This window comes from Callithrix jacchus, chromosome 4, assembly GCF_049354715.1.
Source record: "Callithrix jacchus isolate 240 chromosome 4, calJac240_pri, whole genome shotgun sequence".
NCBI lineage: Eukaryota > Metazoa > Chordata > Mammalia > Primates > Cebidae > Callithrix > Callithrix jacchus.
Genome location: NC_133505.1, coordinates 13953877 through 13980208, shown reverse-complemented (window position 1 = coordinate 13980208; position 26332 = coordinate 13953877). Strand labels below are relative to the sequence as shown.

Here is a 26332-nt window from a genome sequence, read left to right as displayed (position 1 = left end):
AAATAATATTCTAAGTAAATATACTAACTGAAAGCAGTAATTCCAGGAGTCTACAAAATTAAATAATTAAATCTTTACTAGAGAAATATGGAAGTAAGAACAAAAGTGAACAATCATTGAGGAACTCTTAAGAATTCGGTTTTACATTCTCTGTGTAGAGGAACCTACGATGGGAAAAAAATAAATTTCCTTTTTTGACCCACTGGATGGTGCTGTCATAAAGCCCCTCCAGCTTAGGTGACCTGAGAATTTTTAAACCCCTCTTTACAGAATAGTGGAAAAGGTTTTTCCAAGAGAAAGGTAGTGCTGACCCTAAAAATCTAAGAGAAGAAAAGACTAGATGTGTGTTGTGCAGTCCTTTCTCGACTCTTCTTTCTCTAATACTCTCGCTCTGTACACATGGTAGTTCCATGAGTAAGAGTTTTCAGGAAGCAATGGTGAGGCCTGCTCATGCTCTGGGACACCACACTGCCACAATGAGTGGCACCAACACCACCCAGGGCAGTGGAAACGCCACAGCGGAGCTAGCAGTGCTTGTTAGTATTAGCAGGATGAATACATCTGCTGGGGCACTGGAGGCGAATTTCCATAGCAGCACATACGTTAGTTTATTTTGCTGTAGATTATGAACTGGAAAAATTCATTAGCATGTTATTAGCATATTATCATATCAGCATATTAACAAGTATTAAGGACAAAAAAAATTCTAATTACAAGTAAGTTTTTGTCACCAAACTTATAATTTCCACTTCTTCAAATATCTGCTTGCTTTTTCACCCTTGGACTTGTCTAAAACCCTACTCAGGCCTTCTCTTCCCTTCAAATCCCAGTTGTGGAGATGCTATTTAGAATATAGCTGTTGATTCATCTTGTTAATAGCACTTCTTTTTGGTACAAAAGTCTCTAGGGCTTTTCTTCTTTCCACTTAAATACTTTTTCCCACCCAGGGCTTTCTGAAGAGCTAAGGCTAACTTTTTCCTTTTCTAAAGATCTTTTCTTTCCCTATGCTTTTTCCCCATAGTTCAACCTGCCCCTTCCCCACCCTCTTCATCTCATGTAAAAACAACGCATTCGCTGGGCTTAACCCCCAAATGTTTTTAATTGACTCATTTGGTGAGGTTCTTTCTAGCTCAATGAACAGTCTGCCTTTTCCAGGGAACCAAACATTTCTTTTTTCTGAATATTTTAAACTCTTCTAACAAAGCCAAACATGAATTCAACAGCATTAAATAAGTCTCTTCACAGCACCTAAGTACAAATAAGGAATCAAGTTCTAATAACCAATGGGACGTGGATATTGTTCTCACCAATAAATAGCCACCCCGTCAAGCTGCCCCATTGACTAAGAAGAGACCCAGCCAGGCACTGGAAAGCTTTGCCCGGAAGAGCAGAACGAGGTCCCTTCCTCAAACTATAGCACCGCTCTGCAGACACATCTCACTCACAGGGCTTTCCTATTGCCAGGAGCAACAGGAAGGGATATTTGCCTATTCTAACCGTCCTTTCTAAAGGCGCAGCAAGAGATCACGCCATAGAGGATGCAGGGGAAAGAAAGAGCAGCGGCCAGCTCCACTACTCTGTGGTTAACATTTCACCTGTGTTATGAATTCACTACGCTCATTATTCCTTTGAACAGCACCTAAAGAAACTTCAAGTCTAAACACATCACTCTATCATTAGTGACTGTTTCTGAAGAGGGACTTTACTGAAATATGACTGTATTCACATATGAGGAGGCTGGAATGAATTTTCTTTTGAGCGGCTCATAGAACCAACCACTCCCTGCCCCTCCCACTCTCCCAATACCTGGGAGATGATGCTTCATTGTTCTAAGCTTAGACTTAATACAACACTGCACTTTTCTTAAACAAATAAACAATTTTCTAAAGTGGATTAAAACACATCAACAGCTATGGCGCACATGCAGCCATTAAAGACTGTTCAGCATATAGACAGGTAATGCCACTGTATATGGTTTAAGAAGGTAAACAGAAAGTTAACAGAAAAACCATTCTTGAAGTATCAGAACAATTAAGTGGAAATGCTAAATTTTCAAGGCAGAGTAATTTTTTAGATAACCTCAAAAATTAAAAAGAAAAAATTGTAGTCCCAGCACTTTGGGAGGCCGAGGCGGGTAGATCACAAGGTCAGGAGTTCAAGACCAGCCTGGCAAACATGGTAAAATCCCCGTCTCTACTAAAAATACAAAAATTAGCTGGCTGTGCTGGCGGCCAGCTATAATTCCACCTACTCAGGAGGCTGAGGCAGGAGAATCGCTTGAATCCAGGAGGCGGAAGTTGTAGTGAGCCAAGATCATGCCACTGCACTCCAACCTGGATGATCGAGTAAGACTACAAAAATAAATAAATAAATAAAGATCTTCACTGAATCTAAAAAGATATGACCAATGAAGAGAAATCATTAAATTTGAGGAGTCTGGAAGGCTGGTTTCCAGCCTCAACCGTCAAACAAACAGGCCATGTGTTGTAGGAGTGGTCATTTAACCTTGCTATGCCTCAAACATCTCCTCTGTAAAATTAGAACATTAGGTTCAATTAAAGCTCTTTAAGCTTTAAAATTCTATGATTGTCCTTCCAATTCAATAAAATAAATGTGTTTAATAATACCTGCTTTTTCAAATAAGCTAATTTTTTTAAAGTCAGAAAGTCTCCAATATGTCAAGAAAATCTAACCAGAAAAGAATAAAAATGTTTAACTTGTACAACACAAACTTTGTCCAGAAATCAGTATCTGCTCTTTACTTCCAAAGAAAAAAAGTCTTTTGTTTTCTATCGTTCAGTGTTCAGCTTGCCACTAAGCAAGGAATACATGTGGTGGCTACAGTTCATCAAGGGTTCAGTAGCTCAGCGGCAGGAAGAAACTTCTCTATTACTCACTATTAAACTGCATTTTCAAAAACTACCAAAACAGCACAAAAATACGCAAGCAAGATGTTGCTGTCATCCATCTGAAACCGTTAGAAATTTCAAGCTCATCACAGAACCTGTGACCTCAGTATCCAATGTTTTACAAATTGAGCAACTCTGTCCCTGTCAGATACTACTAAAATGACAGAAAAATAAAAGGGGAGGAAAACGCTCAAAGTTAGGAGCAGGTGAGGATGGGAAAAGGGAAGAACAAACACATCCAGCTGAATTCAGAGCTGGATTCCAAGTGGGTCTCGGGCAGGACTGAAGTCAGGGACCGACTTTGTTTATTACAGCTTTAACTCTGACTCATCAGAGTGAAGTCTGAGAACTGTTTGTGGGTCACAGTAAAAAGAGTTCTGAAGGACAACGTGACTTCCAGGGACAGGGAAGCCACCCCGCGCTGCATGAGACAGCAGAGCAGATACTGAAAGGTGATAAGAAGCACTTGTTTTTATTAACATAAGACCTCACCAACTTCCTCGGACTTTCCCAAATGAAATGTCAGACTCTCGCATGATGAGTAAGAATCAACTCTGTCCCTTAGAAGAAAAACATCCAAAGCTCAGTAACAATCGTGGACCATTCCTTTTGACCAAATAGATTTTACTCACCAACATTTTTTTTTAAATATAAATTTCTCAGTAGGAAGCAACACAGTACAGAGTTTAAAAAAATACAATTCTTAATCCGTTCAGGATGAAACATACTACTTAAAATAAACTGAATGACACCTAAAATGATCTGCTGAATGAAAAGAAAAGCTATTCCAAGTCACAAAATAAACTATTATTAAGCCATGGAAGCTTATTCTGTATTCTCACTCTCCTTTTCAATGACACTTTTATGAAACGCATGTGGTAGGCAGTTTGTGCTTTGCAGCAGAGAAAACTCAAATAATGCTTTCCCAATTAGACAAATCCTGGGGTGTTCCAGGACGGACCCTTCTCTCTGCTCCTCCATGCTGGTCAAACTGATGATCTGGATGAGCTCTTTGGAGCAAGATGCTCAACTCTTGAAGAATAGTGCTGGTAAGGACTTGGGGTGTACTTCTCTGCATCTGGGGTGCAGAAAAGGCAAGAACACAGTCCCTGTTCTGCCTCTGTCAATCTTATGTGTCGGCTGGGTGCGCATCTTGCTGTGCCCAGCAACCCGCGGCCCCGGCGGCCATTCCTACTCGCTGCCTGAGGCCATGATCAAAGGATGATGGAAGAGCAGAGTCAAGTTTAATAACCTTACCAGGAGATCAGATTGTCTGGGGCCACGCTGAAGTCATGAGATAGCAGCTGAATCCTGGCCATTTACAGAGCAGCACAAAACTAGTCCTGTTCCTTTTCCTGCAGCGGTTGCCATGGCCAACCCAAACAATATACCTCAGCTTCAGCCTCCTTTGGCTTCCTAACCGCCACCCACAGACCTCCAAACGTGGGTAGGAGGAGGTGAAAACTGCTCACTGATGGGAATTTAGGAGCAAGGTAGAAGATGGAAAGGAGATCTGGACTGCAGATCAGCCCAGAGGGTGTAACGTGGTTAGCAGACTTGCTGCTTTTAGCTGCCAGGCTTTGCTTCTGTGAGTTTTCGCCTCATATCTAAGTGGAAAACAGATCTTAAGAAGAAACAGAAACCAACTAAAACCCTAACCTGGGAAAATTACTATCATCTTTAAACTTTGGTTTTAGCACCTTTAAACTTTGGAATGAACTGTGAACCAGCAAAACAAATGGAAAAAAAAAAAAAAGCAGCAACATCCTGAGCACAGTAATATCTGAACAGAGGCAAGGCTTGAGAGGGGATATTGGCATCAGGGTGATAAACCCTAGGAATGGCATACATGTTGTGATGTTCTGGTTTAAAACAAATTCCTATTTGATGATGCCATTAAAAAAAAATCTAGATACAGAAAGTACACAAAGAAAGAGACAGAGGAAAAAAAGATTACCCTAAAAATAAACCACCAATGAAATTTTTATGACACATGTTGAAACTAATAATAAACTAACCCAGTGAATGGTGCTTTGGGGATGGAGCACCTGTACTCTGGGACCAGCATGGCCACTGTGCAGCTAAGCAAGCTATTGTCCCTTTTGGCCATCCACTTCTTCATCTATAAAAGGGACGGAGTGGGGAAGAAGGAATAGACTGTCTTTAAATTCCTTTACAACTCTAAATTTCTCTTAATAACCTCTATGGAAGGTATTGCAGCTAGGTTTGAACAGAATCACATAAATAGCAGACTTGGAGAGTAACATCTTAATTTTAACAATGGCTATACTGGGCTGTTGGGGGTGATGTTTCCTTTTTATTTACTCAGTTTAGGAAACTGTGCCTATAATAGTCATCTATGGGGTGGTACCGATGGTTGCACAACATGGTGACTGTACTTAATGCCACTGAAATGCATAGTTAAAAACGGCTAAAATGGGTCAGGCACAATAGCTCATGCCTGTAATCCCCGCACTTTGGGAGGCCGAGTCGGGTGGATCATCTGAGGTCAGAAGTTCAAGACCAATCTGGCCAACATAGTGAAACCCCGTCTCTACTGAAAATACAAAAATTAGCTAGACATGGTGGTGCACACCTGTGCTCCCAGCTACTTGGGAGGCTGAGGCAGGAGAATTGCTTGAACCCGGGAGGCGGAGGTTGCAGTGAGCTGAGATCGCACCACTGCACTCCAGCCTGGGCAACAAGAGTGAACTCCATCCCAAAAAACAAAACGACAATGGTTAAAGTGACAACTTTTATGTTAAGTATTTCTAACCACGATTTAAAAAATTAAATCTATATAAAAGAGTGGGCAAAAAACATCATGGAACCCACACTGTACAAATATTTTGGAGGTGCATAGTGAGTTAAAAATAAAAAGCATGGAATTTATTTTCATTTTCTATTTAATTTGGTCTCCAGGGCCTGCTACGTACGGTTTCCATTTCTACTGGAGTATGAGAAAAATGGCTTATTTGCTGGGGTTTTTAGTTTTTGTTGTTTTGAGACAAGAGTCTCGCTCTGTCGCCTGGCTGGAGTGTAGTGGTGCGATCTCGGCTCACTGCAAATTCCGCCTTCTGGGTTCAAGCAACTCCTCTGCCTCAACCTCCCAAGTAGCTGGGACTACAGGTGCATGTCACCACACCTGGTTAATTTTTTTTTTTTTTTTTTGTATTTTAGTAGAGATGGGGTTTCACCATGTTGGTCAGGATGGTCTCGATCTCCTGACCTCGTGATCCATCCACCCAAAATGCTGGGATTACAGGCGTGACCACCATGCCCGGCCAGTTATTTGCTGTTTTACAGAGCAGTTCCTTAACTATCTTTGCCTTTCTCCCTTTTGCCCCCAAAAATTGACCGTCAGTCTACAGAATCAGTCAAGCGCTACAAATCACTACTAACAGTTCCTGCAAGGCACTCCCTCTAAGAATCTGTACAGATCAAAATCTCAAGTGCTTACTTGCCTAAGGACTGCCATAATTTGAGGTGTTGCGTCCTTTTAAGGAATAAAAAACAGATGCTCTAAGCTGATGAAAGTAAATGTCCTTTCAACACATCTCTTCTCTAGCACTTGAAAATCTTACCAAGAAGAAGTACTTCCCACACTCTGGTCGGTAATTTCTGCACTTTTTTGCTTTTCCTTTGAAGCCACAGTGCAATATGATTCTACACCTGGGGTGAAACAATTCCTTATGGCGAGCCTTTGGAGCACCCCGAACAAGAGGGCTGCTGGAATTCAAGTGTGATGCCCAAGGAGACTGTCTCCCTACATCAGAGCTAAAGTGATCAAATGCTTCTTGACAACCTTCACGAGAAGTCTGAGTGACATACAAAGGCTTAGTCATTTCCAAACGTCTGCACCAATATACACCTAAGAACCTTCCTGCCCTACTCTCTAAACAGTAAGTGGGAGAGGGCATGGTGCAAAACAGATCAGTGAATGAAGAGACCTCACCGTAGTCCTACACCAGTGCTCTGAAGGCCTCCTTGCCTCCCTAGGCCTCACCTCTCTCATCTGTAATTGCAGAGACCGGATCCAGTAATCCTAAAGTCCCTACCAGCTGGAGCACCCTGAATATGACACGAAGCAGTTCACATAGAAGCCAAAATCCAGGTAGTGAGCCCACGCTGGGACTTGGAAGAGGGATAAAGGGAAGGCAGGAACCAGAAGGTGAGCAACGAAATTGATGAGATAGGATTCCAGACCTACTTCAAACAATAGCCCTCCTGTTGTGCCCACCCCACACTAGGTCTAGGGAGAGAGATCTACGGATACTTCCCCCTCTGTGAGGTGACTGAACAGTCACAGACCAAAACTGAATGATTGAGCAAAAGGAAATCAAGTAACTTAAACATCTAAGTGGCCGGGTGCGGTGGCTCAAGCCTGTAATCCCAGCACTTTGGGAGGCTGAGGCGGGTGGATCATGAGGTCAAGAGATCGAGACCATCCTGATCAACAAGGTGAAACCCCGTCTCTACTAAAAATACATAAATCAGCTGGGCATGGTGGCGCGTGCCTGTAGTCCCAGCTACTCAAGAGGCTGAGGCAGGAGAATTGCCTGAACCCAGGAGGCAGAGGTTGCAGTGAGCCGAGATCGCGCCATTGCACTCCAGCCTGGGTAAGAAGAGCGAAACTCCGGCTCAAACAAAACAAAACAAAACAAAAACATCTAAGTAGTCCAATCGTTTCTCTGATCAAGTAAGTCTTGGAGGCCTTTCCTGAGATGGAGACCTATTAATGCAAGTGCAGTCCGGGCACCTTTCCCTGAAGGTCCCACTCAGTTATTCTCCGGTTCCCCAATCACAGCGAGTGATGTCATTTGCTCATTCACTTCCTTAAACCAGACACTACCCTCCTCTCATTCACTTTCAGTATGTAATTGCTAATCAATCCTGTAATTCCTTATTAAGATCTCTCAGCTGGGTGCAGTGGCTCATGCCTATAATCCCAGCACTTTGGGAGGCTGAGGCGGGTGGATCATGAGGTCAAGAGATCGAGACCATCCTGGTCAACAAGGTGAAACCCTGTCTCTACTAAAAATACGAAAATTAGCTGGCACATGCCTGTAGTCCCAGCTACTCAGGAGGCTGAGGCAGGAGAATTGCCTGAACCCAGGAGGCAGAGGTTGCGGTGAGCCAAGATCGCGCCATTGCACTCCAGCCTGGGTAACAAGAGCAAAACTCCGTCTCCAAAAAAAAAAAAAGATCTCTCCAATCTGCCCATTCTTTCCATTCTGTCACTTCCATTGCCACTACAAACTCCAGGAGAACAAGCGGCCTGTCTGTCCTGGTCCCTGCAGGAGCCGCAGCACACAGACCTGCGATTAGCATGGAGCAGGTGCTCTGTGGCTGTGGAATTTTCACCATTCCTCTGTCACCTGGATTTCTACAGCTGCTTCCTCTCTAGTCTCCTGGCCCACCACCTGGCCCCTTATCATGCCAAATGCATAGCACGAACAGAATGAGATTACTGCAACAGACACCTGACTTTTCACATCCCTACATTCCTTGAACTGGTCTACATTGCATCAGAGATAAAATCCAAGGCCTCTGCTTGGCCCACAAAAGCCCTTCCTGATGGAGACCTTGAGCCCTTCCAGCACTGTCAGGCCTGCCTCACTATGGACCTACTGAATGGCTCATTGTTCCTTCAGCCCATCCGTATACTATTTGCACTTCTGTTGTCTTTCTTTGCCCAAGCTTGTCTAAACAACTCCTCATTCTGAGAAGCTTGGACTGAAGGGTGTGCTCTGAAGGCCTTCTCAGCACTCTTTTCGCCAAGTCAACCTGACTCAGGTATGAAACATACCCTATCATAATGCTTAACAGACAGTGATGATTAATCTCTTGCCTGCTCCCAGTGCTTGAGGTCAAAGACCACATCCTATCTGATGCTTTAGCCTCAATACCTTGAGCAGAATTTGGTATCTAATAGGTATGCAAGAAATCTTTGTTGAATTAATGAAGAATGGAGAAAGAGAATGAGAGAGGCAGAGAATTCTTTAAGAAAGAGTTCTTAAAGAAAGAGAGGACCCTGAAAGGTTAAGTGCTTTATTCAAGGCTAAAAAACCAGTCAGTGTCAGAATGGGACAAGAATTCAGACCTCCTAACTTTCTCTGATGGATCCTCCTTCTTCCAATCTGTCCCATAAGTGTTCAAGTTTCTCTTCTCTTCACTTTATCACCTGCAGCTAGAAGAGCTTCTAAGATTTTACTAACAACTATCCAATCTCTAACATTCTTTTCAGTCCTAGACTTTATATAGACAATTTTCTGTCACCTGGATGTCTCATTGGCAGCTCAAATTCAAAAGAGGAAGAAATAAAATAATTATATTTCTTTATTTTTTTGAGACAGAGTCTCACTGCCGCCATGCTGGAATGCAGCAGCATGGTCTCGACTCACTGCAACCCTCCACCTCCTGGGTTCAAGTGATTCTCCTGCCTCAGCTTCCCAAGCATCTGGGACTACAGGTGTGCACCATCATGCCCAGCTAATTTTTTGTATTTTAGTAGAGACAGGGTTTCACTATGTTGGCCTGGATGGTCTTAATTTCTAGACCTCATGATTCGCCCGCCTCAGCCTCGTAAAGTGCTGGGATTACAGATGTGAGCCACCAGGCCCATCCTGAAATAATTACATTTCTAACCACTCTGCCACCAAGAAAAAAGAAGTTTTGCCTCCAAAGGAACCTGTAGGCTCCTCCTCCCCATTCATACAGTCGGGCACCTGAGATGGAAATGTGGAAGCTAGCATCTAACTTTTTAAATTACTGTTTCTATACTAGGACACATACCATGTGCTTTGCATACATGTCTTATTTCATTTAAAATGGCAGAACCAAACCTGGGTAAGAAGTCATGCAAATGGAATTTGGGAGGGAAGAGAATAGGGTAGGAAAAAACTAAAGAAATCTTATATTTGCCGTTCATACTTGGCACTGTGAACTTCTCTTTCTCTCAAACTCCTCAAATACAAACACCAAATCCTCCTGGTTGTTCCACCAGTCCCTCCACTCCACTCTCCAGCCACTATTCTAACCTGGACCCTCCTCCAGTCTCCTGGACTCTTCCACAAGTCCCTAGATGGTCTGTCTGTCTCAATAACACCCCAGTGAATTATATCTTCCACTCTGCCCAGAGAATGAACTTTCTAAAAGTTGAAGTCACTTCTGGTTCCAAACAAGGTGGGGAAGTTGCAGAGGCTGGAGGTTGATGCATCTTTGAGTTATTCTCCATATTGTGGGGAATTCTTGGAGGAAAGAAGGTGGTGAAGTCTCAGTCAAGGGAACAATGGGGAAAATTAAAGTAGATGAAGAGAGGAGAGGTCCAATGGCTATGAGTGGGGGAGGCATGTGGAGAACTTAAAAATTATTGATAATTCTTAGACATAAAGCAAACTATGTTTACATCTAAGTTTATGTTTAGTTAAAGGTAAATACTATAATAACATAAAATGTGTTCAGAAAAAAAAAAATCAATCTATCCAAAGAAGAAAAGCAAAACAAAACAAAACAAAACAAAAAGTAAAGCCAATTAGAAAACATTAAACGAGGCCAGGCACGGTGGCTCAAGCCTGTAATTCCAGCACTTTGGGAGGCCGAGGTGGGTGGATCACGAGGTCAAGAGATCAAGACCATCCTGGTCAAAATGGTGAAACCCCGTCTCTACTAAAGATACAAAAAATTAGCTGGGCATGGTGGAGCGTGCCTGTAATCCCGGCTACTCGGGAGGCTGAGGCAGGAGAATTGCCTGAACCCAGGAGGCGGAGGTTGTGGTGAGCCGAGATCGCGCCATTGCACCCCAGCCTGGGTAACAAGAGCGAAACTCCGTCTCAGAAAAAAAGAAAACATTAAACAAAGCTAAAAAGTCTTAATAAAAAGGATTATAATAAGTATAACTGGGTATAAAGTCACTAATCAAGTAAAAGAGACACATACTGAGCTATATACAATATGTTGCAGGGGGCGGAGAGTGATGCATTTAAAATGAACACGTACAATTACATTAAAACTAACAGATTTTTTTTTAAAGAAAATATAAGCAAAACTAAAAACAAAATCCAGAACAGCACTTTGAATATCAGACAAAATGGAACGTAAGGTTAAAAGCATTGTAAATGACCATGAGGGACATCCTAGGCTGGCAAAAGGAACAACCAATGAAGATGATTTTATAATCATGAACATACATGCATCTAACAAAACAGCGTAGAGATATTTAAAGCAACAACTATGAAGAGAAATAAATAAATCAAAAATGTAATTAGCAATTAAGAAAAAAGAGATGCTTAGAAATTCCCCACGTCTGTGAATTAAAATGTTTACTACTAGAAACTCCTGGAGGAAATAAAATGGAAATACAAAATACTGAGTTAAGTGACAATAAAAGTATATATCAAAATTTGTGCAATGCAGTTAAAACATGAGGGTTCATTGCAAGACCTTCGCTGAAGTTTGAATAGCCTACAGCTCTTACAGTCATATCCAAATCAGTAGACTTCTAGACAAGGAGAACTGCCAGAGTGAAAGGGTCATTTCGTAATAATCAAAGGATGCATTTATTAAGAAGATACAACAATCTTAAAAGTGTGTGTACCTAGGAACAGAAAAAAAGACGATGTTCAAATCAATGATATAGAGAAAGGAAAGCAGGCCAGGCGCAGTGGCTCACACCTGTAATCCTAGCAGGGATGCCAAGGCAGGCGGAGCACCTGAGGTCAGAAGTTCAAGACCAGCCTGGCGAAACCCCGTCTCTACTAAAAATACAAAAATTAGCTGGGCATGGTGGCGGGTGCCTGTAATCCCAGCTACTCAGGAAGCTAGGGCAGGAAAATCTCTTGGAGCCAGAGGATGCAGTTGGCAGTGAGCCAAGATTGCGCCATGGCTCTCCAGCCTGGGTGAAAGAGCAAAACTCCATCTCAAAAGAAAAAAAAAGACAAGAAAAGGAAAAGGAAAGAAAATTAAACCCAAAGTAGGAAACAGAAGGAAATAATGAGAAGATAAAAAAACAATAGTTCATTCTTTAAAGAGCTTCATAAAATTGATTAACACCTAGCGAAACTAATCACAAAAATAAATAAATGAAAACATCATTAGAAATGGAAAAGGGAATATCACTATAGGTCCTACAGACACTAAATAGATAAGAAGAAGAAAATATTACAAACAACTTTATGTCAACAAATTTCACTGCCTGGGCGCAGTGGCTCACGCCTATAATTCCAGAACTTTGGGAGGCCAAGGCAGGCAGATCATGAGGTCAAGAGATCGAGACCATCCTGGCTAACACGGTGAAACCCCACATCTATTAAAACTACAAAACTTAGGTGGGTGTGATGGCAGGTGCCTGTATGCCCAGCTATTCGGGAGGCTGAGACAGGAGAATCGCTTGAACCTGGGAGACAGAGGGTTGCAGTGAGCCAAGATTGCGCTACTGCACTCAGCCTGGCAACAGAACGAGACTCGGTCTCAAAAAAAAAAAAGTAAAAATAAATTTCACAACTTGGATGAAATGAAAAACTTCTTGAGAAAGAGAAAACATAACCTACCAATAGCAAGAATAAACAGAAAATTTGATAGTCGGCTGTATGTTAAGAAATGGAATTCATTATCAAAATTCTTGGCACGGGGACGATACAACTGTTCTGTATCCTGATTGTGGTGGCAGTTATGCAACTCTACACATGTGTTAAAACTCACAGAATTGTACGTCAAAAAAAGGGAATATTTTACTGCATAATGTTTTTAAATTAAATTTTAAAAGCTTTTAGAACCTTCACACAAAGTGAACTCAATCTCAAAGATTTCACTGTGGAATGTCATCAGTTTTAGAAAGAAAGAAAATCTTACATGAATTCTTTCAGAAAATAATAAAACACAGGAGGACTCCACGAATACATTTTTATATTATCAGTATTACTAACACCAATGCTAAATCCTAGTAAATATCATATAAAGAAACAAAATTATTATTTTTTTTCGAGACAGAGTCTAGAGTCTTGAGCCTCACACTGTTGCCCAGGCTGTAGTGCAGGCAATCCTGGCTCACTGCAATCTCCGCCTCCTCCTGGGTTCAAGCAATTCTCCTGCCTCAGCCTCCCGAGTAGCTGGGACTATAGGCATGTGCCGCCACGCCCAGCTAATTTTTTTGTATTTTTAGTACAGACAGGTTTCACCATGTTGACCCCAGTGGTGTTGATTGCCTGACCTCGTGATCCGCCCACCTCGGTCTCCCTAAGGGCTGGGATTACAGGCGTGGACAAATATTCTTACTAGACATGCTTGCGAAAACACTTAACAAAATATTAGCCAAAACATCTAGCAGCAGGTCAAAATAATGCATAATTATAACTGGTTCTTATCCCAGGAACTCAAGGTTGGTTTAACACTTAAACCCAATTGATATAATTAACCACATAAAGCAGAAAACCATATGACATCTGAACAGAGGCAAAAAAGAACTGCTCAAATTTCAACACACATTCCCGATAAAAACAAACAAAAATTCTTAGGAAAAAAAAAGAATAGAAGGAAACTTCCTCAATCAATAAAAGGCAAATGAGACGCCTACAGCTAACATCATGATGAAATGGGGGTGAAATAGTTAATGCTTTCTCTGTAAAGATCAGAAAAAAAAGGCCTGGTTATCAAACTTCACAAAGAAATGAATTTAGCAGCTCACAAAATGCAAGGTCAATATACAAAAATCAATCATATTTCCTTATGTAAGCATTAAATAATTTTAAAAGGATGCTCTAAAAATTACATTTATTATGTCAAAAAGTAACATTACAATTAAATTTTACCAAAGACATGGCGTTTCTCTGCAGGAAAAACAGGGAAACATTCCTAGGAGAAATTAATTAAAAAGGTGGAGAAAGACATACTGTGCTTTCGAACTGAAGTTTCAATAGTGTTAATGTGACTTTGCCTTAAATTTATCTCTTATGATTCAATGCAATCCCAAATAACTTCTAGCAGGCTTTTTTTTTTTTTTTTTTTTTGGCGGGGGGTGGAGGGGTAAAAGAGATTTATATGGAACTCTGAAGGAGCTAGAACACCACCAAAATAATCTTGAGGGGAAAAGAAGACAAAGAAGACTCACACGATCTGATTTCAAGACTTACCATAAAGCTATTTAATTTCTAATTTTAAGGTTTATTCATTTTATTATTTTTTAGACAGAGTCTAGCTCAGTCAGCCATGCTGGAGTGCAGTGGCAGGATCACAGCTCACTGCAGCCTCAACCTCCTGGGCTCAAGTGATCCTCCCACCTCAGCCTCTCCAGTAGCTGGGACTAGAGGCACAGGCCACCTCACTCAGCTACTTTTTGTATTTTTAGTAGAGATGGGGTTTCGCTCTGTTGCCCAGGCTGATCTCAAACTCCTTAGCTCAAGCAATCCTTCCACTTCAGCCGCCCAAAGTGCTTGGATTACAGGTGTGAGCCACTACATCCCACCTATTATTATTATTTTTAAGAGAGATAGGGTCTCACTCTGCTGCCCAGTGCTGCAATCATTATAGCCTCAAACTCCTGAGTCCAAGCAATCCTCTCACCTCAGCCTCTCAAGGTGCTGGGATTACAGGCAAGAGCCACAGAGCCCAGCCCATAAAGCTATTTTAACCAAGACAATATAGTATTTACCCAGGCATAGATTGCACGTCAGTGGAATAAACAGAGTCTTAAAACATATATTCAAGCAACTGATTTTTGACAAAGGTACGAAGGCAATTTCTTTTTTCTTTTCTTTCTTTAAGACGGAATTTCACTCTTATTGCCCAGTCTGGAGTGCAATGGCACAATCTCAGCTCACCACAACCTCCACCTCCTGGGTTCAAGCGATTCTCCTGCCTCAGCCTCCCAAGTAGCTGGGATTACAGGCATGTGTCACCACACCTGGCTGATTTTGTATTTTTTTTTTCTCCATGTTGGTCAGGCTGATCTTGAACTCCTGACCTCAGGTGATCTGCCCACCTAGGCCTCGCAAAGTGCTGGCACTACAGATGTGAGCCACCGCACCCAACCAACAAAGCTGCTAAGGCAATTTTACAAGGAAAGAAAATGATTTCAATAATTGTTGTTTCATACATTTTAATAAATGTATGAAAAAAATGGAACCTTGACCCCTACGCCTCATACCTTAAAAGTAATTTGAAACGGCTCATAGACTTAAATGTTAAGGCAAAACTGGAAAGCTTCTAGGAGAAAACAGGAGGGTAACATCTTAGTAACCACAGGGTAAGCAAAAATGTTAACTAGACACAAAAAGCATTTATCTTAACACAATGATAAATTAAACTTCATTAACATTTAAAGGGGCTCATCAAAAACACAGTTTAAAAAATGAAAAAGGTAAGCCAATCACTGAGAAAAAATACATCTATCTGACAAAGGACTTAAATCCAGACTATATAAAGAACTCGGCTATATATATGAGTTCAAAAAATTTGAAAAAAAAAAAAAAAGAAAGAAAACCCTATCTATAGATATAGATATCTATAGATATAGATGGGTTTTTTTTGTTTGTTTTTTAGTTTGTTTTGAGACAGGTCACTCTTGCCCAGGCTGGAGTGCAGTGGCATCATCATGACTGACTGCAGGCTTGACCCACCCAGGCTCAACTGATCCTCCCACCTCAGCCTCCTCAGTAGCTGGGACTACAGGCGCTCGCCACTGCTGCCCCATAGTTTTTGTATTTTTAGTAGACACAGGGTTTCACCATGTTGCCCAGGCTGGTCTCAAACTTCTGGACTCAAGCAATATGCCTGCCTTGGCTTCTAGCCAACATTTTTTAAATTAACTACTGCTCCCTGCAACAATACAGAAGATCTCAAAAATGATATGCTGAACAAAAAAACCAGACATGAAAAAGTACTGACTGAATGATTCCATTCATATGAAGTTCAAGAACAAACCAAATTCAATTATGGTGACAGAAATAGAAGCAATGGTTGACTACTGGGAGGAGGAAAGTTACAGGAAGGGGGCAGAGGGGCTCTCTTTGGGGTGATGGAAATGTCCCATATCTTGATTAGGGTGCTGGTTATATAGATATATGCATTCATCAAAACTCACTGAGCTGTATATGCTTAAGATGTGTTGATTTCACTGTATGTAAGTTCTCCCTATATAGAAACTAATTTATTAGTGAAAAGAAAGATGTACTTTCCACCTGCAGGGTCTGTAGGGATAACCCCTATTCCGTACAAAGGAACAGTGAACATGCTTGAGTGAAAACAGCCAGGCAAGGCAGAAAGCAAGTGAGAAATGCCTATGGCAGGGGAAGAACGGTGGTGTGGTTCAGTGAGAGGAGAAATAGAGAAGACTGAGTCAGAAGGGGAAGGTATTCACCAAACAGGAAGACACGAGTGAACTGAACGTAAGAACTAGAAAATGAGACTTAAACTCGTGTTTCCAAATAATCCAGTTACCACATTACACTCAAAAAGAGAATCAAAGGCAGTTCTATTTGGAAATTGTCCTCTTCCTCCCTTGATACCTGTTAATCAAATTGGAAGCTAGGGGAGGGAACTGAGTGAAGGCAGGGACCTGAACACACTCCTCTGTTTTTCCTCTTTTTTTTGGCCTCTTAATCAGCCACCTTCAAAACAGTGCCCGTTTAGAGCTAACATCCTTCCTGTGGCATCTGATCACTGATAAACATCAGGAAATAACTGCAATTTGCCATTTATATGTTTATATGTACCTGCTAGGATAATGAGATTCACAATCTATTCATTCCCTTAGTAAATGAATGAAACTCTCATCACAAATGGCTACGAGGGAGTATCCTAGTTCACTGGAGCCCAAGCTGGCCTCAGGAACCAGAGACAACATTTCTCCTTCTTCCAGTTGAATTACAAAGACAAGAGATGACTCACAGTAAGCACAGTGGATGAAGCAATTAATGCCAACTCTTCCTCTCTGAATCATCCCCTCCAGTGAAAGAATCACTAGAATTATTAAACCTGGCTGAGAACGTAGATGCTATGAGAGCAAATTAAACTTCACCAAACAATGGAGTGGTAAGGGAAGAGTTGGAGGGTTTCTGCCCAAACCATCTGAATCTAGAGGGGCCCCACCATGAATAAGTTTCAATACAATTGCAGTAATCAGCACTGCTTCCTCTATTTCAATTGACAAATGCTGGGTTTACAGGAATAGCTTTCTGAGACATTCCTTTAAAATTAGCTTACTCACTGAATTTTTAAAAAGGAGAACAAAGCCAAAGGACGCCATTGGCCTCTGGTGGCATATGTGTGTGAACAAGCTGATGCTGTGTAAAAATGATGTGTCAATATCATTTGGGTTACTTACATGAGAACTGCTCAATCCAAGAGTCACTTCTTGTTTCTACTGGCTGAACATGAAAAGAGAACCAAATATTCCGGAGAGGGAAAGAATCTCAGAAAACAGAGTGGAGTGCTTTCAGTGTGTGTATACGAAGCGGGAGCACATAGAAAATTCGACTAGATGCTTTTCATCCTTGATGCAGCTCTCCATCTGCAAACTACCCACCCTTAAAGTGTAGTCCTGGGGCCAGCAGCATCAGTTTCATGGAGGGATTTGTTAGAAATATCTATTCTCAGGCTCTATCCTAGACCTATTAAATCAGAAACCCCAGGGCTGGGGCCCAGGAATCTGTGGTCTAAACAAGCCTTCCAGGTTCCTCTGATGCAAAAATTCAATAAGATGTAATCATCAAATCTTAACTGGCCCCTGGCCAGGTGCAGTGACTCATGCCTATAATCCCAGCACTTTGGGAGGCCAAAGCAGGTGGATCACTTGAAGCCCAGAGTGTGAGACCAGCCTGGCCAACATGGTGAAATCTCATCTCTATAAAGATACAAAAATAGCCAAGTGTGGTGGCGTGCACCTCTAGTCTCAGCTACTTGGGAGGCTGAGACAGAGAATCACTTGAACCTGGGAGGTGAAGGTTGCAGTGAGCTGAGATCATACCACTCCATGCCAGCCTGGGTGACAGTGTGAGACTCTGTTGCAAAAAAAAAAAAAAACCACACACACACACAACAAAACCTGCCCCCATTCGAATGTACTACTGCTACACTCATTCCTCACTCCCACCCGCCTTTCGGAGGTAGGCCGCCCGTCACTAGATTTAGAAGAGCACCCACTGACTGAAATGAAACACAGCTGGGAGGGCACCCACCACCACCCGCCTTTATAGAGCAGCCATCTAAAAAGACAAGGATAGCAAATCCCCTTAAGCTTTTCCAATCTATTCCTTTTTGTGATTGTTTTCCTTTTGAAATAGTGTTAACACATTTTCAAATTATATATATACATATATTCATTTTGAAAAATACAGAATGACGAAGAAGGAAGTAAAAACCTCCCAGCTGACATTTAAGATTTGTCCCATCTGACTTTTTCTAAGCATCAATATATATTTAACAGTATATACATATTACTTAACGTTTTAAAATTTGTAATTGTATATGTATTTTCTTGTAGACATTCCTTTAAAAGCTTTATGATGGGTGCAGGCTAAACTGCAGGGCTGTACTGTTTTATAGCCAAAAATATATACTTGTGCTATAATTCTAATGTTTATATGTTTCAAAGGGGGGTACTGACTTATTAAATTAATTTTTAAACTTTACTCAAGGTAAAGTCTAAGGTGAAGTCTTATCTAGATCAATTCCAGGAGTTATGGGGCATGGAATCTGCCAGATAAGCCACAGCATTCTATGTCATCAAGTCACAGAAACAGGTTATTTCTGCCTTGTCTTGCTTTGGGCATGAAACAGACATGGCTCCTTTCATTTCCCACCTCATTATCCAAAGTGGACATACACCTTCCCATACTCTCTCTGCTTTCTCCTTCCCTAACCTATCCCCTGCCCGCACTGGCCCCAATATTTCTCTCATGGATAACAAAAAGTGTGTACAACTCTTCCTTTTGAATGCATCTTCCATACTGGGTCAAATCTAAGATACACCCGCATATGCCACATCCACTAAAAATCATTACAACAGCTTCTATTTTAACATGAGCACATCCTGTCAACCTGACCCCTGCTACATGCTTTTCAGACATTATCATATCTTTATAGCAATTGTAAGAGACAGATGCTGTTATTTTGCTGTTAGAAATAAAGACTTACAGCTGAGGCATGTTAAATAACTTGCTCAAAGTCACACAGCTAGGAAAATTTAGGGCAGTTTGACTCTGGAACCTATAACATTTGTTAACTCGAGAAATTTCATGACTACTGCCATCAACAGCAGTAGTTCCCAACATTTTCTTCAATCAAAAATGGCATGGTGGCTCACGCCTGTAATCCCAGCACTTTGGGAGGCCGAGGCGGGTGGATCATGAAGTCAAGAGATCGAGACCATCCTGGTCAACATGGTGAAACCCCGTCTCTACTAAAAACACAAAAAATTAGCTGGGCACGGTGGCGTGTGCCTGTAATCCCAGCTGCTCAGGAGGCTGAGGCAGGAGAATTGCCTGAACCCAGGAGGCGGAGGTTGCGGTGAGCCGAGATCGGGCCATTGCACTCCAGCCTGGGTAACAAGAGCGAAACTCCGTCTCAAAAAAAAAAAAAAATGTTGCAGACTTCAGGCAACTGATGTTTAACTCTTAACATCTGTTGATGGAGAATATGTACAATGGTCAAAAAAAAAAAAAAACTACTACCGGCTAGGCAAGGTGGCTCATGCCTATAATCCCAGGATTTTGGGAGGCTGAGGTGGGTGAATCACGAGGTCAGGAGTTCAAGACCAGCCTGGCCAATGTGGTGAAACCCTGTCTCTGCTAAAAGTACAAAAATTAGCTGGGTGTGGTGGCACATGCTACTTGGGAGGTTGAGGCAGGAGAATCGCTTGAACCCAGAAGGCGGAGGTTGCAGTAAGCTGAAATCGCACCACTGCACTGCAGCCTGGGCAACAGAGGGAGACTCTCCGTCTCAAAAAAAAAAGATACTACAAACTTAGTAACCCTATAAATAAATTCTGGTGAATGACTTAAAATATCGACCAGCTACATATATTTGGAAGAAAACTCCTATTTCTTTTAGTGATTTTGATGACCAAGTCTACAGACCATCCTTTGGGTGAGTATGAATGTGTGGGTGCTCTTTTATAAGAAATGTGGTCTTCCATATGTTTTGGAATATACAGATGAGAAAATCCCTAGAATGGAAGCTAAAGTCCATACTCCTTAGCATTTGAAATGCCATAAGGTTCCCAGTTTGGCCCCAACTTACTTTTCCAACTGTGTTTTCTGTTACCCCATACCACATATCCTATGTCCTGACTCTAGTTGTGTTAGATAAGCATTCCCAAATTACTGGACACCATGCACACCCGTGCCTAGAGGACCACTGCCATTCCTGCTGCAGTTCTCTACCTGAAGAACTCAATGTCCTTTGAAACAGAGCTCAAACATCTCCAACCCTGTGGAACACCCTGACAACACCCCACCCCCTCATGGCTAAATTAACACATCCTTTGTCCATATGATCGCAGCCCTATGATGATAAGTCACACACTACAAATAAAAGGACATGCATCTCTGTATCTAGCTAGCTGACCACTCTTCTCATCCAAACTTTCCGAGGGCAGGGATGGTGCTTATTCATCGTGTCTTAGCCCCTATCCCCATTCCTGAAATATGGCAGATGCTGTTTGTAAAATTAATAAATGAATATCAATGCCAAGCTGGCTAGTGATTTTGCCTGGGGAAGTCAGTTTAGAGAACAGCTCTGACCACTAAATCGGCTGTCTTTAGCATGTTGTAATTGGTTGATCATCTGTAAACCACAAAATTCACAGTGACCCTCACAATGTCCTCCAAAAGTAGAAGACACATACCCTAGGAACTGGAAGATCTGAGCTCAGGTCGTGGCTTTCCTACTGGCCAGCTCTGTGACCTTGGGCAAGTCACATTCCCTCTCTGATCTATTTGTTCACTGAATTGTGGCAGGGGTGTGGGGATGCAAAAGCTGGCCCTCTAGTTCCTCCCTGATGCAATTCTCTGACTTCCGAAGGTATGGACCACAGTTGGCAAACATTTTCTGATGAGGATCGGAGAGTCAACATTTCAAGCTTTCTTGGAGTATGGTCTCTTTCACCACAACTCAAATCAAATTATCCCACTGTAGTGTGAAACCACTATAGACACAGACAAATTATTGGATGTAGCTGTGTGCCAATAAAACTTTATTTACAAGAACAGGCGCCCACGGGCCATCCTTTGCCTACTCCTGGTCTGGATGAATGCCTCCATGTTGCCATTCAGTTGACAGAGCTTGATATGAAGATATAACTCATGGAATGTCCATCCCAAAGCTCTGTCCATTCCAAAGGGATTTATACGAAGGACAATAAAGATTACCATTCCCCAACCAGGAACTTGACAATAAGGAAGAGACTACATAGTCAGAGGTTTATAGTAAGAACAAAATTTAGTGGATGAGAACATGGACATACAAAGTCAACTGAAGAAAGATCATCACTACCAGCACCAGCACCACCATCACCAATGCCCCTGCCCCAGCCAGCACCTGATGAAATACAGTCATGGATTTAAGAAAAGACTGTGTCCTCAAAAGGAGGCTGGGACTGGCTTAGCCAGGAACATACAAAGTCCCTAAAGTCTACTTGGGCAATGCCAAGGTTGTCGGGGAGAAGAGAGTGGCTTTACAGGCAAGGCCCCCCAGTGAGATGACTGGAGGGAGTTGCGGTCAATGACTCATGTGTCTCTGGTTGCACTAGAAAAGCCATCCTTCTCCTGAGATGCACAGAGTGCTGTGTTAGCTTAGTGACACTTAACAGTCAACTCATCCCACTCCCTTGTTCTGATTTTCTGCTCACCAAGCAACCACCTGACTCCATATGGATCTTCCTTAGAGAACATGTGCACTGTGACTACTGCTGATACCTGCAGCCAGACAGCAGCAATTTCTCAAGGCAAATCAATAAAGCAGTTTCCAGGCCAGGCGCGGTGGCTCACGCCTATCATCCCAGCACTTTGGAAGGCTGAGGTGGGTGGATCACGAGGTCAGGAGATGGAGACCATCCTGGTTAACACAGTGAAACCCCATCTCCACTAAAAACACAAAAAATTAGCGGGACATGGTAGCACATGCCTGTAGTCCTAGCTACTCGGGAAGCTGAGGCAGGAGAATCATTTGAACCTGGGAGGTGGAGGTTGCAGTGAGCCAGGATCACTCCATTGCACTCCAGCCTGGGTGACAGAGTGAGACTCCATCTCAAAAATAAATAAATAAATAAAGTAGCTTCCAGTTAGGATTCACATTCCCATGCAGCTTGACACACAGAGAGAATGTGCTGATCACGTGGGCCCCAGAATATGTTAGTGATGGTTTCCACCGCAAATTAACATTCTGGCATAACGATCATGTTGGCCAGAGGATATGCTGGCATAATGGTCTCAACTCAGGCTCATCTGTGGCATAGCTCTCTGAATCAGCACAGGAAGCCCTGGACACAGACCAGAAGCCATCCTTAGTGTCCAGAAGCAGGAGCAGAGGGTGGCGATCGTATTCAGGTCCAGCCAGCCCTCACTGACAGCATGGCTTACACACCACTTCTGGCTCTACTCACTTTCAACTGATTTTCACAGAGCTGTTTAGGATGATGAAGCCAAAGAACTTGGTGCTTCAGGACGAAGTTTCTGTTTGCCTCCCTAGGCATGTATAGAATGGAAACTGGTACAAGATTTAATTAAGCGATGTAAAATCCAGAGCAAAGCAAGTAAGTGCAACAGCCAAATACACACAGTACCAATTAGGCTGGTACAATGGCCACATAACAAAGGTGCAATGAACAGTTTATGGTTTGTTTTTTTTTTAAATCCCAATCATAGTGAAGGGTCAATGATGCTCAGAAAACGCTAGCTCTTTTGCCCTATTAAGCTGGAAACAAAGGCTTAGTATAGAAGTTAGAAAACTTTTGGCCACAAAAATATGATGATGAATTATGCCTCTTAATAATATGCGTGGGGCAAAATGAAAGAGCATACCAGAAGGTCAGTGCCTGTTTGCCTAAATCTTGCCAGGATATGCAAGGCCAAATGCCCCAAACCAAGGAAGGAAAACAAAACTAACTGCAAAGCAGCAGGAATGCAAAGCACCTCCTTTCCTGTTAACTGTGACATAATTCATTTTTCTACTTCTGTTCCAGAACTTCTAATCTATAGGTCATGCTCATACCCACAGAAGAACCAAGGGAGTAAGGGAGCTGCCAGCTTCCAAAGAAAATGCTTACTTTCCATTTGCAAAGCGTTTCGCTGGAAATGCTGTGTTGAGTTACACCATCCAACTAGGAATTAAATATATTATGCTCTTTGGTAAATTATCAAAATGTAAACCAACAGCTACAGTGGAGACCATCTGAACTGCCAAGAGTTTTAACACTGTGATTTTAGCGAGAAAGAACATTTCCCCCTGCTGTTTAGTCTTCAGCTAGGTTCATCCGTGACTGTAATATGCTCACAGATGTGGGCATCCAACGTATACATGAAGACACGACCACACACTTTTGTTCATAGGTTTTTACTGGAAATTTTCACATAGGATTCATTAAGTGAAGGTATGTAGCATGATCAAATTGTCATTTCGTAAGTTGATCTACCCACCATCATTTGGGAGATGGCTTTGTTTCTCTGACTACTGGACTTCTTGGAGACTCCGTCTTTATTTCCCATAACATTTGCACAGTGCCATGCACATGATGAGCACTTAAACATTTGGTGAAAGATTCATCTCCACAATATCAATGCAATTAAGAGAAATCTGGCCTTTCAAGTGAATTTCTGATAAAAGCAAAATAAGCATAACAAATTTTAAAGCTCTGTAGTTATCTAATTTCTATAGAAAACTATTCAGTATTTCTACATCAAAAATTCTCCAGGGAAAGATAAACATACATATTTTTCTATACCGCCCCCCACAAAGCACAGGAAAAAAGAGCAACTTTATTTCATTTGTGCAAATTGATAGATCACCTTTTGAAATTCATGCTAAACAGCTAAATGTTGCAAGCAGCATGCTGTCAAAAACTGTCAAGTGAAACAATTATTGATTGGTGCATTAAAATTAAAAACGAATGAAGGTTAATAAATGAAGATGGCTTTAAGAAAAAGCATGTAATCTACAATGAGAAAAATCAGACAGTGAATCTGCCAATCAGGCCTGTAGGACTTAGAATGAAAGATTAAAGAGGAAACAAGAATAATAAGATAAAAATTAACCACACAATGGTCTTTGTGACAACCCATGACAGGCTGAGATAGGCTCTCCTGATGGTCACATCCCACCTAACCTTCCTGCTCCAGCTCCTGACATAAATGTTGTGGATTTCCCGGGTTGGTCCACTGTTCCAAGAGAGAGGAGAGGACCTGGTACAGACACAGAGGAGAAGGCCATGTGAAAACAGAGGCAAAGACTGGAGTGATGCGGCCACCAGCCAAGGAAAGCCTGTAACCACCAGAGGATGACAGCGGCAAGGAAAGGTTCTCCCAACAGAGCTTTGGGAGGGAGGGTGACCCGGCTGATACTTGATTTCAGACATCCACCCTCCAGAACTTTGAGAGAACAAATTTCTGTTGTTTTAACCCACCAAGTTTCCGGTAATTTATTAGAGCAGCCTTGGAAGACTAATAAGAGTTTCCCATCACAATTAGAGTAAAATCCAAGCTCTTGCAGCCTCTAGATCAACTCAAAGGCTCCTTGTGGCCTCAGAGCCTTCACCTGGGCATTCTCTTCCTTTGCAGTGCTCAGCCCTAGATTCTTATCTCAGCCTCCACCACCCCCATCTTCCTGGGCTAGCTCCCATACCTTACTGCAGTCTCCGTACAAAAGCCCATTCCGTAAGACTTTCCCTGACTCCACTGAACAAAAGATTCCTCCCCTTTGCCCCTGCCAACCCTCTTTCTCCTAACATAGCCTGCTCTACTTTGGAGGGTCTGCAAATAGAGTCTACTTATGCAATTTACTTGTGGTTGTCTCCACTATGAGAACATAAGCTCACTGAGGGCATGGACTTAAACAACCTTGTTTGTTCTGTTACATCCTCAGTGTATAGGATCATGTCTGGTGCAGCAAAGACGTTCAATAAATACTTGGTTGTATAAGAATGAATAAATTATTTTTCTGTGTTTTCACTCAATTATAAAAGCCTGACTTGATTAGCACCATCAAGACATATGAACTTAAAACATTCTCTCCATTGCAAGTCCAGCGTGCTACTATTATTTTTGAAAATATCCCTCTACAATGCTCTTCTATTAAAACTCAGTTGATCCAAACATGGCTTTTCTACTTTTATTAATTGGGTTGAGCTAAAACATGGTATAAAGGAGAGGCCTAAATCCTTTACCTGTCATCTATGTGAGCCTAAGTAAGTAATTATCCTCTTTGAGCCTGCAGAAAAGAATGATAAAACGTGCTGTATCTGTATCCTCAGGGCTGCTATGAGAACTGATTGAGGTAAACCCATTCAACAAAGTATTTCTTTAGATACTGTTCTGGCCAGATATTCCGCTAGCACAGTGACACAGCTAGAACCCAGGCAAGAAAAGTCTGTCCTTATCAAGCATATATCCAGGCACATTTTGCAAACTGTCAAGACTCGTGCAGATGTAATGGAATCTGAGATTTGTGCTAGAGACACCCAGAGGATAGCCAGCTCCCCCATTCCAAATTATCCCTGCTTTGCACACCTCTTAATACAAACACAAACCAGAAGACGGTTCCCTTAAGACAGCTATGAGTCTTCACTCAGTCACTCACACATTTTTCCAAATGTTCCTAATTTGTCTCCTGCAGAGCAATTTCTAATACAGATCAAAGTCAGGAGCTACTGCGAACAAGGTTATGGCACGTAGTCATCTCAAAATGTAGATGCCACAAACCCCACAACATTATGTTTTCATTATTTCAGAAGAGCCACATTATGTTTTAAATATATACCAAGTGGCTGGGCATGGTTGTTCCTGCCTGTAATCCCAGCACTTTGGGAAGCTGAGGCAGGAGGACTGCTCGAGGCCAGGGAGTTTGAGACAAGCCTGGGCAACATAGTGAGACCACATCTCTGTAAAAATTTGAAAATTAGCCAGGTATGGTGGCACGTCCTTGTAGTCCTACATATTCAGGAGGCTGGAGCAAGACGACTGCTTGAGCCTGAGCATGTGATGCTACAATGAGCTACGATCATGCCACTGCGTGCCAGCCTGGCTGACACATGAAGACCCTACCTCTTTTAACAGAAATAAATAGGTCCCAGGTATGTCTGCAATGTAGATTTAAAGTAATAGTTTACAAAATGGCCCTGTCATGGTTATTTTTAATTGAATAAAATAGGTCGCTTATGGCTTGTTTTCTGTCACTCAGCCTCAACACCCTCTTTCATTTGTCTTCCTCAGAAGATGTGC

General features: G+C 42.0%; 2 protein-coding genes and 1 long non-coding RNA gene across 4 annotated transcripts in view; all 3 read right to left on the bottom strand.

Moving 5' to 3' along the window:
- Positions 1-26332, bottom strand: part of ATXN1 (ataxin 1) — a 463177-nt gene that overhangs the window by 398006 nt on the left and 38839 nt on the right. The gene's annotated exons all lie outside the window — the stretch shown is intronic.
- Positions 1-26332, bottom strand: part of LOC144576580 (uncharacterized) — a 434267-nt gene that overhangs the window by 369096 nt on the left and 38839 nt on the right. The window lies entirely within an intron of this gene.
- Positions 993-26332, bottom strand: part of LOC128931873 (uncharacterized) — a 63570-nt gene continuing 38230 nt past the window's right edge. Inside the window, exon 4 of the mRNA XM_054254650.2 lies at positions 993-26332. This exon is cut by the window's right edge and continues 18623 nt beyond it. The gene's annotated coding sequence lies outside the window, so the exon portion shown is untranslated.